We start from the raw sequence: 15,023 nt of genomic DNA on the forward strand, positions 1-15,023 counted from the left end.
TTTATCGTGTGGTTATATCCCCTACATTCACAGCCAAATCTCAAAAGTACCTTTACAGGCAGTAGACTCACAGACTCACTTGGGCTGTCACAAGTGAAGACCTTAGTGCAATTCCAATCGGTCATTCCAGGTGCATCTTTTCTCCAACTACCCTGTCCTTGATAGGTCTTTGAGTAAGTTTGATTTTTCCGTCCCTTCCAATAAATACACCATTGAACTGTTCCTATGTAACTATAGGTTTCTAACAAACTAGGTCCCCAGATTGTCTGCCATTGCTCCATGGTAGTTGTGTTTGTAACATTCTGGCATATTATTTCAAAATATTGTTCAGTTGCCGGGACTTCTAGCGTTTGCCTCTCATCGTATTCACACCATCCTACTCCATGGAATCTTCCGATTTTGGTAAATACAGCATTCAGAAGCTTGTAACAATCTGCTCTGTTCCCCGGGGTTTTCTAGTGTTTCCTTATCACATTTGTCCGATTAACCAATTTGGTTCGGATCCTAGTCTCCTGGGTACAACTTAAGGTAACTGTTCGATTAGAGGCAGGCATGTCTGGAGCTGGTATAATTCCCCATGGTATAGGATCTCCTGCCGCATGGGGCAAAGGCAGACATGCAGTGATTGCTGATACATTTTGTGTTTGCCCAAAATCCCTAATTAAACCCACAATCAGATTCTCTGGTTTGGTTCGGATTTCATCCTCTGGTACCTGCCGAGTCACCCTTGTTCTTTCAACATAAACACTAATCATCCCGGTTGCCCACCAATCATCTCGAGCAACCCAACACCAGTATTGTCCATTATCTTGCTGTTCCAGGACCTCTTTAATTACTAACACTATTTCTTGGGGTTTTCTTCTAATTTGATATTTCCCTTGAGCCACCAAGTTCTGTCCTCCAAACCACCATTCATACTCAGTGTAGCTTTCAGTTGGTATCCTACATCTTAAAACCAAATCCTGCCCTTCCTTTGCGTTATATATTTCCTGTTCAGGCTCGATTCCTCGATCCTGTTGTAATACCACTTCTACCTTCCTGACCCCATAACCTCCCCTATTACCACAAACGAGAACACAAAGGTATTTACCCTCCGATCTACCAATCTCTGAGTTCGTTGTATTCAACCATCCTCTGCTTTCATTTCCCTGCGTCCACCAACTTGTCCCTTGTACCTGTGGATTCCACATTTCCTGTGTCATGTTCCATTTCCACCATTTCATTCCAATCTGTTTCTGACACCCTGTCTCAATTTTATGAGTACATTTTATTCTGAGAGGAGGTCCGTCCCACATATCTACTTTCCCATTTGGGAGAGTCACCTGGACCTTATTTTCCGGTTCTGTTTGGGAGATATTTAAAATGTCAAGATTTACGAATCCATAATCATAACTCACTTTTATCCAAACTATACAAGCATATTTTCCTGTTCTGGCCTTTGTTACATTGGATATCTGCAGGGTAGTCCTACCTTTTTGCTGCTTCTCATCCCAGACCGTTTCTACTCCTTTATCTTGAATTTGATCCTTGGTGATCCATTTCCATCGTGCCCCGACTCTGTCCCATCCAGCTCCCTGGTCATCGACAAACAAACATGTGAGATTTACATTTGAATTCTCCGGTACCCACACCCTTGATTCAGGTATTGTGATTTTAACAAAGGTTTCAACAATTATTATTTTACTCAAGAGTAACAACAACAGCATTAATTTTTGGCTTTGAACACCATTCTTGTGGGAGATAGGGGTTCCACCGACCATCGGGAGGGGACCTTTTTGACCCGTGTGTAATGGATCCAGCTGTTGATCCCGTCGACCTTGACGGCGGTGTAAGTTGTCATTATCACTTGATGGGGGCCGTCCCATGTTTCCTTCAGAGGCTCCACCGACCAGTTCTTCACATAAACTTGGTCTCCTGGGTGAATATCGTGAGCAGGAGTGTCCAGAGGTAACGGTCGATTCCACTCCAGCGTGGATCTCAGTGCTGCAAGGGTCTTATTTAAAGACAAAACATAATTTACAATCATCTGATCCCCAATTACATGTGGGTCCCCTTGATAGGTTATAGCATGATATGGTTTGCCGTACAAAATTTCATACGGACTTACCCCTATCCTTTCTCGTGGTTTAATCCTAATCCTCAGAAGGGCTAGAGGCAATGCTTGGGGCCACGGTATTTTAGCTTCTTGACAAATCTTTTTAATTTGATTTTTCAGAGTTTGATTCATTCGTTCCACCTGACCACTAGATTGAGGTCTCCAGGGGGTGTGTAAGTGCCACTGAATTCCCAGAATAGTAGAAACTTCCTGCACGATTCCTGCAGTAAAATGTGGTCCTCTATCTGATGATATTCCTAAAGGAACCCCAAACCTTGGAATAATTTCCTTGAGAAGGGTTTTCACTACCTCCTTGGCCTGGTTCGTCCTGCAAGGGAAAGCTTCGGGCCATCCTGAAAAGGTGCACACATAAACTAGTAAGTACTTGTATGCCTGAGATTTTGGTAACTCGGAAAAATCTATTTGCCAATAATCCCCTGGTTGTGGCCCTACACGTATTTTCCCCATTTGGACCTGTCTTCTAACCAACGGGTTATTTTTAATGCAAATCGGGCAGGTGGCATTTATTCTTTTGGCCATTGTTATCATCGAATTAGAGAGTACTATTTTCTTTAGATGTTCTACCAATGCTTCTGCACCACAGTGGAGTTTGTTATGTTCAGTTTTCATGACTACTTTCATTAATTCCACTGGCAGTATAACTTGTCCGACCGGTGTTACATACCATCCTACAACATTCCTTCTTGCTCCAGTGAATTGTGCCAATCGTTCATCCTCCGGAGAGTAGCACGGTTTCTCTTCCAAATAAGGTGCAGCGGGATTTTCTCTTGTCGGTATCAGAGCCATTTGAGTCCAGACCAATCTGGCTGCCCTTTTCGCAGCTTCATCTGCCATCCGATTCCCCTGAAATTCCTTCCCGGAGTCTGCTTGATGACCTCGGACATGCATGATCGCTACTGCTGTAGGTAAGTGTACAGCTTCCAACAACTGAATTATTACTTCCTTATGTTTGATCTGTGAGCCTTGAGAGGTCAAAAGTCCTCTTTCTTTCCACAGAGCCCCATGGATGTGAACTACACCAAATGCATACTTTGAATCAGTCCAAATGTTCACTTTCCTGTCTCTACTAAGGACCAATGCCCTTACCAACGCCCATACTTCTGCTTTTTGCGCTGAAGTTTCCGGAGGCAGTGCTTTAGCTTCCACTATTTCCTGGAGTGTCACCACAGCATACCCTGCATACCTGGTTCCATGCTCCATGAAACTGGATCCGTCCGTAAACAGCTCCACATCGGGATCTGCCATCGGGACATCTTTCAGATCTTCACGGCTGGCATACACTTGTTCGATCACCTCCACGCAGTCATGCTCCAGTTCTCCTTCCTCTTGGGTGGACCTAAGGAATTCTGCTGGATTGAGATGGTTGGTTATTTTCAATTCAACATCATCTTGTTCCCGCAACTGAGCCTGGTACTGCATCATTCTGCTGGAGGAGAGCCAATGCCCCCCTTTTTGTTCCAAGACGGCTATGACCATGTGAGGTACATATACCGTGATGTGTTTTCCCAGTGTCAGTTTCCGTGCCTCCTGAATTAGGATTACCGTAGCAGCCACTGCTCGCAAGCACCCTGGCCACCCTCCGCTCACCATGTCCAGCTGTTTCGAGAAGTACCCCACGGGCCTCTTCCATGACCCCAATCGCTGTGTGAGTACTCCTAAAGCTAATCTCTGCCTTTCATGCACATACAATTGAAAGTCTTTTGTCAGGTCAGGCAGACCCAGAGCGGGGGCCTCTTTGAGTGCTTGCTTCAATTCCTGAAAGGCCTTGTGCTGTGTCTTACCCCACTTGAATTCGGGTTCCTTGATTGTTTCATATAGTGGTTTGGCCATAAGTCCGAAATTCGGAATCCACAGGCGACACCAGCCGACCATTCCTAGAAAAGATCTTAGTTCCTGATTATTTCGTGGTACAGGGATTGCACAGATGGCTTGAATGCGGTTCACCCCTATTCTCCTGACTCCTTGTGATATTTCACATCCCAGATAAATCACCTTCTGTTGCACCAGCTGCGCTTTTTCCTTGGATACTCGGTATCCTGCCTGACCCAACATGTTTAATAGTTCAATTGTTAACTTTGAGCACAGTCCCCGCTCCTCTGTTCCCAGGAGTATGTCATCCACATATTGTAAAACAACATAAGAAAAAGGAGAATCTTTTACCTTGGTAGTTTTCCATTCCTCTAACTCCTTTGCTAGCTGGTTTCCAAAAATGGTGGGTGAACACTTAAATCCTTGTGGCAACCTGGTCCATGTTAACTGTCGCTTGCGGCGAGTGTCTGGGCTTTCCCATTCAAAGGCGAAAATGTGTCGACTCTCGGGGGCCAGTGGGATGCAGAAGAAGGCGTCTTTTAGATCAATCACTGTGAACCACTGAAAATTCTCAGAAATCGATGTTAACAATGTATATGGATTGGCCACCACCGGGTGTATATCTTTGGCAATTGCATTTACTGCTCTCAGGTCCTGCACCAACCTGTATTTCCCATTTGGTTTCCTTACCGGAAAGATTGGAGTATTAAATTCCGATTCGCATTCTTGTAAAATCCCTAATGCTATAAATTGCGTGATCATTGGGGCAATTCCTTTCCTGGCTTCCAAACTGATAGGGTACTGTCGAACTCTTACCGGGTGTGCCCCTTCCTTTAATTCAATTTTCACAGGAACGGCTACCCTGGATCTGCCCGGGGTCCCTGTTTCCCATACCCACGGGACTACTGCCTGTTCTATTTCCTGGGGTATCTCCTCTGTCTTTGTCTCTTTAATCACAAAAAGTTTTGCCAGATTCCCCTCCGGGATTTCTAGTTTAGCACGCCCTTTCTCAAATATGATTTTTGCATCCAGTGCCGATAATAAATCTCGCCCCAACAAGCATTCCGGGCTGCTTGGCATATATAAAAACTGGTGATCCAATTCTTTGTTTCCAAATTTGATTTCCAGTGGCCGCAAGAATGACCTCTCCACCACCTCCCCCGACACCCCTACTACTTTCACAACTGAATCACTTAACGGTCCTATTTGTTCATTGATTGCAGAGAAAGTGGCTCCTGTATCTACCTTAAATTCCCTGGGCCCCCGTCAACTTCCAGGACCACTTTTAGATCTTTATCTAGTCAGCTCTGATTTTGATAGCTCCCCATCATAAAGGCTTGAGCGACACCTTGTGGTCCTGGCGCGAAAGGGTTTAACCCATCATTCGCATTCATTCCCTGATTCATGGGATTCCCTCCTGGAAAGTTACTCATCGGTGTCCCCATCCCCAAATTGAGGGGGCACTCATTCTTCTAATGACCTTCGGCGAAGCATCGGGCGCACTGATTGGGCCCCAATTTACCTCTACCCCTACCCATCATCTGGTTCCCTACATTCTGATTCACAAAACCTCCAAAACCACTTCTTCCCCTGCCCCCGTTTCCTCTGGTTCCGTTTCTAACACCATCATTCCACATTTCCTCTGCCAGTCCTTTTTTCCTATTAGCTGATAAAACAAATCCAAATAGGGTATCTCATCCCACTTCTCATTTTCCCGTAAATACCGCATCATGGGGGTTATAATTTCAGAATTAATAGTGCCATTCCACGGCCACTGCATCCCCCCAGTTTCATATTCAGGCCATACCTTATTACAATAATCAATCAATTCTCTTTTCCGCAGTTCCCGTCCCAATTTACCCTCCTTCCAATGACTTAGCAAACACCCGAGGGGAGAATCCTCCGGAATATCCTTATCTGAACTTGACAAAGCCCGAAACACCCGCAACGGCATCATTCCAGAGGTATGCAACCACACAATAACGCACACAACTAATAACACACAGACTAATACCAATACCAATTACCACAATATCCAATTCCCTCCTTGCTTATCTCGTCGCCGCGAGAAGCAAGGGCTGGCTCTGCAAAGCTTTCGCTCTGTCTGACGGCCAGCGCCTAGGCTTTATAATCCCAAACCAATGCCCCAACCCTGCGAGTAGAGACTCGTCTTACCGGGCAGGCTACCACCACCGGTTTAAAAGGAATAAAGCACCTTGTGGGCTTACCTCACGGTTGTCCGTCGGACGCGGGGTCGGGCACGGGCTGATGTCTCCCCAGAAATCACCTGGTGCCGGCACGGAGCAGATCACCCCGCGAACCGCCCCTACGACCCCCCGGAGTCCCATCTGGGTCGCCAGAAAACTGTTGCCCACCGACCACAAACACAAACCAACAGAGAGTCAGTTTATGCGGTGCTTTATTCAGGGCCCGGGGACCTGGGGACTGGTGTCCCAAATCAGGCTTCCCAAAGACCTATCGTTTCACTCAGCTCTTTATACAGTTTCAAACATTGGCACACATACAAAACATTAACAATTGATAATCATACCCCAAGCCGTATATCTTCATGGTTGTCTAGTCTTAGATAATGCTCAATCGAACTCCCACCACTGAAATCCCCCTTGCATGCAACATATATCGACCCAGAACTATTTACTTTTAGACATGTTCTCCATGCCCAGCTAATTTACTACTCCTAACTTCCCCACCCAGCACATTCCATTCCTGTTTCCCAAGAGAACTATTTCTACACCTGAGGCCTTACAGCCTAGCAGAGCCTTAGCCTTACTACTTCTAAAATCCAATATCCTATCCTTTTTGTAACAATGCAACAGTTCAGACCAGTAGTAATATTAGGCTCTTGTGTCTTCTGGTTCTTCATCGAGACATTTCATTGTCTCTAGGTGGGCCATTTCTTCTCTCTAAGGTTGCAGCTTCTGTTAAGGAATGTAGCTTCCTTATCATCTGGCTTGAACTGGCTCTGGGGCCTTCTTTTACTTATCTAGGTAAAAGTTCAACATACCTAGGTGAAAGTTTATGGCCTGTGACCTGAGGCTTCAGCAAATTTAGCTACTAATGCTAAGCAAGTTATGCTAAACTGATGAGTGGAAAAGACTCCACTACTAAATAAGTAGTAAAGTAGGTATGTTTATTCCAGCGCTGGGACACATGGGGGATAGCTCCTCCAAAACCATGCGTGCCCCAAGACAGCTGACAGCTGCATTCAGCTTGGTATTTATCGGGTTACAAGTTCCATATTCATTAAGTTTCCTAATACGCCTATACATATTCATCACCTAGCCCTGCCCAGCCTCGCTTCGTATTATAATGAACCCAAAAGTCATTTACATCTGCGTTGCGCTTGCCCAGTGTTTTTTGGTGGCTTTGGTAGGGCTCTCCGAGGGTCTTCCTCCGCTGAAGTCCAGAGTCTTCCTCATCCTGAACTTTTCACCTTTCCTCCCTGCGCATGCTCTTTATACCCCTGGCCCCAGTTCAAGCTTCGAGACTGGTTTGAGCTAGTTTTGGGTTGAGCACAGGATGTCTGTCCGAGACTCCCGCTGGTCTTATCAGTGGTCTCTTATCTTTTCTTCCTGCTTTGGTATGCTGACCAAGCTTGATGCATTGTTCCTAACAAACTAATTCTTCTGCTTCCCATCCCCCTGATTCAAACAAGCTCTATATAAGTAGTATATCAAATCACACAACTGTGAAATCAAAACAAATACATGGGTGCATTCTGATTGCTGAAGGCAGATACATATGTTTGCTCTTATAGATGTGATTTGGAAAGCTATGTTGCTGTATTTTGTGCAAGTGAATATGTAGCTTAATGTGATCTGCCAAAATATTCTGGAAGCCTAACTGGTGGAGGGCCTGGGACCCTCAACCCTTACCAACACAAATCAGTACATATGATTCTCTTCAGCTCCCTTCATTACATAACCATCCTTATATGCAGGGCATGCACACAGTGTTGTTTTTCTTTTATCATTTCAATGGTACTTGAATATCGTTAAGTGCTGTCAAAAACTGCACTGAAATACTACTCAGCAAGTCTAAATGTTCCTTTCAGTGGTGCCCAGCTTGGCTCCTGTAGCTCCAAATCCCCATAGCTGAAGAAAACAGCTGAGCAACACCTAACAGCTACAACAGAGCTGCTGGTTTATTTGGCTGAGGCACCTTAGGAAAAGATAACAAGTGAGCAGCACTGGCTGTAACTAGGCCCTCCTGTCTGAATGTTGGCAACATGAAATGCAAATTCTCTTCTAGGCCACAGTCTTCAGGGGCATCCATAGTTAGCCAGGCTTCGTGTGTTGTCACCAGATGAAAACATTAATCCAAATAAACAAGCATAATAATTTAATTTGTCAAAACAGACACGATGTTCACCTCTTCGACAGCCTTTATGTCAATCATGACAACAGAAGAGTTGCTGCATGCAATGACTATATGTTCTTATGAGCTTGCCATGTAATTCCTGTGAATGAACTTGTATTATTAACTTTTTCAACACTTTTCCTTAATGCTGAATCTATGACTACCTTTACCATGTTTGTCTTCTGCTAAAAGGGTAAGTGCCTATGAAATTAAGGCAGTCATTCAGCATAGAAATCCTACATTAAACAAAACTAATCATAAACCTTCAGTCCAGTTAAAATTCATTTTATATAGTCTTTAATATAGAAATTCCCAAGCGTCTGTGCAGTGTTTTATAATACAGTAATAAAGAAAGATTGCCAATTTCATCAATACTGGTGGTTTTTAATTTAATATAAAAAAATTGAAATTAAATTTACAGTGCTTTTATTTCCTCATGCTATTGCTTAATAGCTTTGCTAATGTAATAATGTTAATTTTCCTGTCAATAGTTCTGTTCAGACAATTGTCTGCCACACCTATTCTTGTTTTCTGGTACATGGGTTCCCCACCCTGTCACAATTTGTTCCACTGGAAAGGTATGCCACTCCTTCCTGGAAGAGAGCCCCTTTCCCCTGCCAATGATGTAATGTGGTATTGAATAACACAGTCTTGGCTATACCCCCTCCCACTGATCTGGGCTGGAACCAGGACATTATTCACCCCTTATTTTATACCATCTACTCACCCCCAGATCCTACACCTTCCCCCTATATCCATATATATAAATATACCCAAGCACAGGTATAATTTCCATAGTAATTGGCTGTCCCTCCAAGATGTCTGTTGAGTTCATTTAGTCCATGACTGTGGGTTCTATCTGTCCTAGGTGTCTTCCAGGGCAGGAGGGCTGGTGTGCTGTTGGCTGGTTGCTGCATCAGGAGCTCCCAACTGGTGTATCTGGAGCAGTCCATCCTCATTGTCCATGGTAGTTATGGCACACAGTGGCAGTGTCATTTAGCAACCAATATCATAAAATTCAACATTACAGACTGTTCTCACCCAAAAATCCAATCCCCTTGAGGTACACATTGCATTTCCCCATCCCTCTGCATTACCCACCAAGTGTACCCTGTTCCTTGAGGAAAAACAATCACATAGATGGGTTTGCCTTTGCTTGAGGCAGGACTAATCCAAACTCTCTTCTCTAACATATTCCTCATATGCACCACAGGGACTTTATTCCCTTCTACAGTATGTGGAGGTTTTGATTGGACAGGGCCAGCTCGACTGGTAGAGCCTCTGGTGTTAACTAACCAGGTGGCCTTCGCTAAATGTAGGTCCCAATGTTTGAAGGTTCCACCACCCATTGCTTCCAATGTGGTTTTTACCAGTCCATTGTACTTTTGTGAACTGAAATATATGTAGGTAACCAAGATGGCCAAAATCCACAGCTGAAGTGTAAAGAGCAGATTTGTTCCATCACCACTCTGGCAAAATGGGGACACATACACTGCTAAGCTTATTTCATCTTAGCAGGGGCAAAAAACACTTGGGCTGTTCCAGGCCTCACATTTCAAAAAGGTCTGGCGCAGGCACAGTCCTTCACAATGCTGTGTTTTACAATCTTTAAGCTTCTTATCTCTCTTTCCCCCTACTGGGAGGACTTTGCCTGTGAAGAATGTTTTTTAGGTCTTTTACAGCATTCTGTTCTCTTCTACAGAAATTCCACTTCTCAACAGGCAGAAAAAAACATGAAATTTCCCCATCAAATATTCTTAGCATCCCCCAGCTGCAAGGTCATCTTGAGCAAAAATAACTATTTCTCCCTTCTCACCAAATCTTCTGATTTTAACCCTTTCCTCCCAACAGTACCATTCAATTTTTGCAGAGGCTGGTGCATGATAGGGAATATGATACACCCACTCAATACCATGCTCTCTGGCCCAGCTGTCTATGAGGCTGTTTTTGAAATGAGTCCCTGTGTGAACCAAATATATGTGTTGGAGAATGGAGTTATTGGGATCAATAAAAGAACTGTGCAAGCTATTGAGCTGGAGGTTTTTGGGCCTGTGTGTGTGAGACACTTTCCATGGGAAAGTCTCTGTGAAAAGCAAAACAGTTTCAGCCTGAGAAATTTCAGGGAGTGCTGGACTTGCAGGTGCAATGGGGAGGCAAGGACAACATTCTTTTGAACATAAGACTGTGGAAAACTGCCAATGTAGTCTGATTGTGTAGAAATAGAAATATGTCCTGATAAGTAAGCCACTTAGGAGCTAACAAGCTGGTATACTATTTAAGTGCCTCTAGACTGCTAATAAAGCGGAGTATATTTTTCAACCATATTGGCTGGTGTCTATTCTTCTCCCCCCGCTGGGGATCCGAGCACCCCGTCCCGCCGCGGCTTCCGATATATATGCAGGTAACACTAAGGCAACCACGACCCACAGCTGAAGTGCAGAGTAGATTTATTCCATCATCTCGCTGGCTGGAGGATTCCAAAAACAAATGGAGACACACACACACTGCTAAACTCATTTTAGCAGGGGCAAAAAGTGGTGGAGCCTGAGCCCTGCATTACATATATCAAAGGGCCCAGAGCATGCGCAAATCTTCACCAGGCTGTGTTTTACAATCTCCAAACTTCTTATCTCCCTCCCCCCCTTACAAAGAAGCCCCAAGCCTATGGGAAGAATGCTTTGAAGTCTTTAACAACTGTCAGAGACTGAAATGTTATGGTTCATGGCTTAAACATTGTTATGAAGGACTTTTGCCTATTATAGCAACACTATATAACGGAGCTGTCCCAAGGAAGCCCGCCCCACCCTGAATATGCCTCCTGACTGGAACCTTAGACTGTGAGTTAAGCCGCCTAAGGGAACTTTAGGTAAGATAAAGGTTGAATCACGCCGAAACCGGGCCAGGAGACGCTTCAGAGACAGAGTCAGAGAAGTGGGTATTTTCTTTATTCAGCGTACCAGGTGTGTGGGGATCGCTCCTCCAAACACACACACCGGTGCTCCCTACAACACAGTATTATGGGTTAAATTATGAATATTCATCACATTCTTTGGGACAGGTGTGGTTATACAAATTATTTCTCGGAAGTCATTAATATCATTAGCATACAGGTCACGCGTGCACTGTGTGTCCTGGTGGTCATGCTGAGGAAGGCCTCTCCTCTTCCTCCGGGGTCTTTCTGATGAAGACCAGTAGTCTTCCTCACAGTGCACTTTTCACCTTTCTCCCTGGGCATGCGTCATCCTCAGAACGGTCTCTGAGATGATCCTTGTCCCCTCTATCTTGACAAGATTAGGGCAAATTCGGTTTCTTAGGTTTTGTAATTAACATCTGCTGTCTGAACTAACATTTGCTGTCTCCCAATAGTTCAGTTGTGCTTACATGAGAGCTATTGACTGCCCCTTCCTCAAGGTGGCACTGTTGTTCAATCATCTCAGTCTGGGAAGGAGCAGATAAGGCTGGGGAAGAAGAATGCATCCGCTGGAGGGCCAAGCTGGGCTGAAAATCATCCCTGGCTGGATTTGGGGTATGGGAGGCCATAGCCCGCAGGCTTATCTGATGAGGCCAGGTTTGCACAGACTCCCCCCCAACCAAAGGGGGAGGAGGAGAGTTTTGGGTGTGTGGCATAACCTCTGGTCAGAGGCAGTGAACACCCATCCTCTGTTGCACAAACTGGCTCAGCTGTAAAACCCCCTCACCCCGGGAAGACTCCATCCATGGGATATTCACGTGAGAGGCAGCTGAGGGTATCATAATCCATCAAAGACCCCCTGAAGTGTTACCCAGACTCATTCCTGAGGCCTTGCACCAGATGACTGCACATGATGCAAAGTGATGCAACTGATCCGGAGTCTGTTGCAGGAGACAGTGTCAAACTTGCCCCCGTCTGTGGGGTATGCCCAGCCCCTGCCCTGGAGGGATCTCTGCTGAGATAAGAGATTTCCAATCGCCCAGCAGGGCTCCCTGGGAAGGCAACCACTTCTTTAGTCATGGCAAGAAAAGACAGACCCACAATCCTTTAGGAGACCCTATGCAGATCCTTTGTAACCCATTGGCCTTTACCCATCCCCTGTATCCCTATAAAAGCTAGGCCTCTGTCCCTGTGAGGGAGAGAGCTCTCGTCCCTGGCTTTCCCCTTCGCCAGAGTCCGGACCAGCAATAAAGCTACCTTCCGTGCGGAACCAGCTACACAAGCCTCTTGTCTCTCTCTCTCTGGTCTGGCTTGGCCTGGAGACTGCCCTGCAGAGCTGAGCTGGAATCACGAGCTGATAATCACTAAGGAGCTGACAGTCTCTGCAAGGGCCCTCCTGGCTAGCAGCTGAGGGAAGACACCGGGCCTCGGGAAGGTGATTCCTTTTGGGACCATCTCTCTGGACCAGTCACCTCTTCCTGGGTCAGAGCCACTGACCCCATCACCAGCTGTAATACCCACCCCCCCTGCCCAGGGAGGTACCTGGGCATTCCTACCTGGCCTAAACATATATTAATCCACTGAACTCTATGTTTTTCGGGGGACCCTCACCACCAAGAAGACCAGATGGAGAGGATCAACAGGACACCATTGGGACCCACAGAGTGGTGATATTTTCTACTTAATTTGTCTCTGTCACTCTTTCTGCCCCCCCCCCCCCCCCACTTTTTTTTCTATTTCTTTATTTCTCTTTATTTCTCTCTCATTTACTGTTAAATAAAATAATCTTAGCTCTCTCCAACTTTTCTCTACTTTTCCCCTTTCTTTCTCTTTGCCTCTTTTACCATTAATAAAGTAAAAGTATTGATTTTTTGGTGCCAACATATAACCTTGTTTGAGTTTTAATCTTGTTTCGGGGAATATTTGAACCTGAACTTTTTCTGCAATTCACAGAGAGCTCTCTGTGCTCCTCTATAATTAAGCAAATTGTAACAACGTCCTGTTATCTTTTTGAGAAAATTTCACTTCTTTAGTAGACAGATGTCTTGGTTTGAAAGATAGGTGTCTGCTAAGGAATACAGGAGCCTCCCTTGGAATGGAAAATGTAACCCCCTCCCCTCTGAATTATTATAATTTTGAAATTAAGGAGCTTTCAGGCAAAGATGTGAGAAATAGGAATAACAGTTCTTTGCTAATATATATATAACAAGGCAAACAAACAACAATAACTATGGCAGTAACAACAAACAGAACCAGTAAGCCAGTGACAGCCTTCTCAGCTGTCAGGCACTTTCCCCTTTGGTGCACGGATGGTCACAGCCGGCAGGGGTGCTGGCAGCTCCCGGTGAGCAGGGCAGGTGAGATGGTTCCCCTACGGCTGCAGGAGGAGCTCCGGCGTGAGCTCAGGGAGCACACTGTAATGGCGGCTTGGCCGAGCCAGGAAGGGATGGAAGAAAGGCTTCACAAACCCCCTGGGGCAGCCGATCCCGGTGCCTCAGTAGGACTCTTGGGAGCAGCAAACTGGAACAGCAGGAATGAGCACAAAATCCCAGGTGGCAGACGAGATGTATCAAACTCCACAGCTGCAGCGGGAACCCCCCCCGGAGGTCTTGACAGGCAGGGGGTGCGGAGCTACAGTGTAGCAAAGACTCAGAGCAGTGGCAAAGGAACAGCAGGAGCAGGGCAGTGGCGGCCCGGCTCCCAGCAGGGTAGGGAAAAGCGGGCTCAGGATCTCAGGATTTTTTCCCCTGAGGCACCTGAGCAGATGGTGAAAAGTCCCTCTTTTAGTGAGGTAGGGTGTTAACAAGGTCCCAGTGCAATGGCCGCTCCAGCGAGCAAGCTCCACTCACAGTAGAAGGAAGGCAGCAGAAGGCAGAATCCTGCAGTGGTGATGAATTCTCCCCACAGCAACCACAGCCTCTCTCCCCTCCAAATGCTGAGAGAACAAGAGAACTAGGGGCTCCACCCAACCCCATTTTCCCAGTCCAAATCTCTCAGCATCTCTGCCCTACACGAGAAAACCCCAGGTAAAAGAGAGTAGCCAGCTGGACCCCTCCCCTGAGCTGTGGCCAGGTCTTTTGTCTCTCTTAAATATCCAGTCATTATTGTCTCCTAGCAACACGTATGGGGAAAATTCCTTAAGAGAAAAAAAAACAAAAGGAGAACTCCTAAAACACTAACAACAGAAAACAACCCAAAGCAAACACAAATACATGAATTCTCTCACACTGAATATTTTCTAACATCTCCCAGGTGCAAGGTTGGTCTCTGAGGGAAAACAATTCTAAAACCAACTTATTTTTCTCTGTCTTTGCCAATCTTCCGTTTTTCAACCCTTTCTTCCCCGCAGTCTCGTTGTCTGATTCAATTCTTTCCAGGGTGCCATGTTGCCACAGGACTTGCTTTTCAAGATGGTGTTCCAGGCAGTGGCATGAGGCACAGGGTATGTCTCCAGCCATCCAGTGGTTGTTTCCACCATCATCAGCACATAGTGCTTGCCTTGGCAGGTTTGCAGCAGTGTGATGTAATCAATCTGCCAGGCCTCCCCATATTTATATTTTGACCATCGTCCCTGTTCTGCTACAGTTGTTGGCTCAGCAGCAAGACATCTCCTCTCTCCTTTGGTGGACAGGTGCAATGCAGTTTCTCATCTGCAAAGTACTATCAAGTTCCCCTCCCTGCAAGGATTCCAACAGACCCTGACCACGGTGTCTCCACTCTGCTCCACCCTCTGTTCCACCTCCCTGAGCAGGTGCTATGGCTGCATGTTGTGGGGAATCATTGTGGAATAGGTTTCGAGCATTCCAA

The 15,023-nt window shown here is 45.7% G+C and overlaps 1 long non-coding RNA gene across 2 annotated transcripts; it reads left to right on the top strand.

Annotated features, from left to right (window-relative positions):
* Positions 1 to 3,062: 3,062 nt before the first annotated feature.
* On the top strand, positions 3,063 to 10,627 carry LOC138102771 (uncharacterized). 2 transcript variants are annotated; one of them, XR_011147531.1, is made up of 3 exons: positions 3,063 to 3,761; positions 5,769 to 5,889; positions 9,174 to 10,627. It is a non-coding gene; the product is annotated as an uncharacterized lncRNA (long non-coding RNA). The 2 variants fall into 2 exon arrangements; XR_011147530.1 differs by lacking the exon at positions 9,174 to 10,627 and having other exon boundaries at positions 5,769 to 8,673.
* Positions 10,628 to 15,023: the final 4,396 nt, after the last annotated feature.

The sequence above is a fragment of the Aphelocoma coerulescens genome (genome assembly GCF_041296385.1).
Source record: "Aphelocoma coerulescens isolate FSJ_1873_10779 chromosome W unlocalized genomic scaffold, UR_Acoe_1.0 ChrW_unloc_scaf_1, whole genome shotgun sequence".
Classification (NCBI taxonomy): Eukaryota; Metazoa; Chordata; class Aves; order Passeriformes; family Corvidae; genus Aphelocoma; species Aphelocoma coerulescens.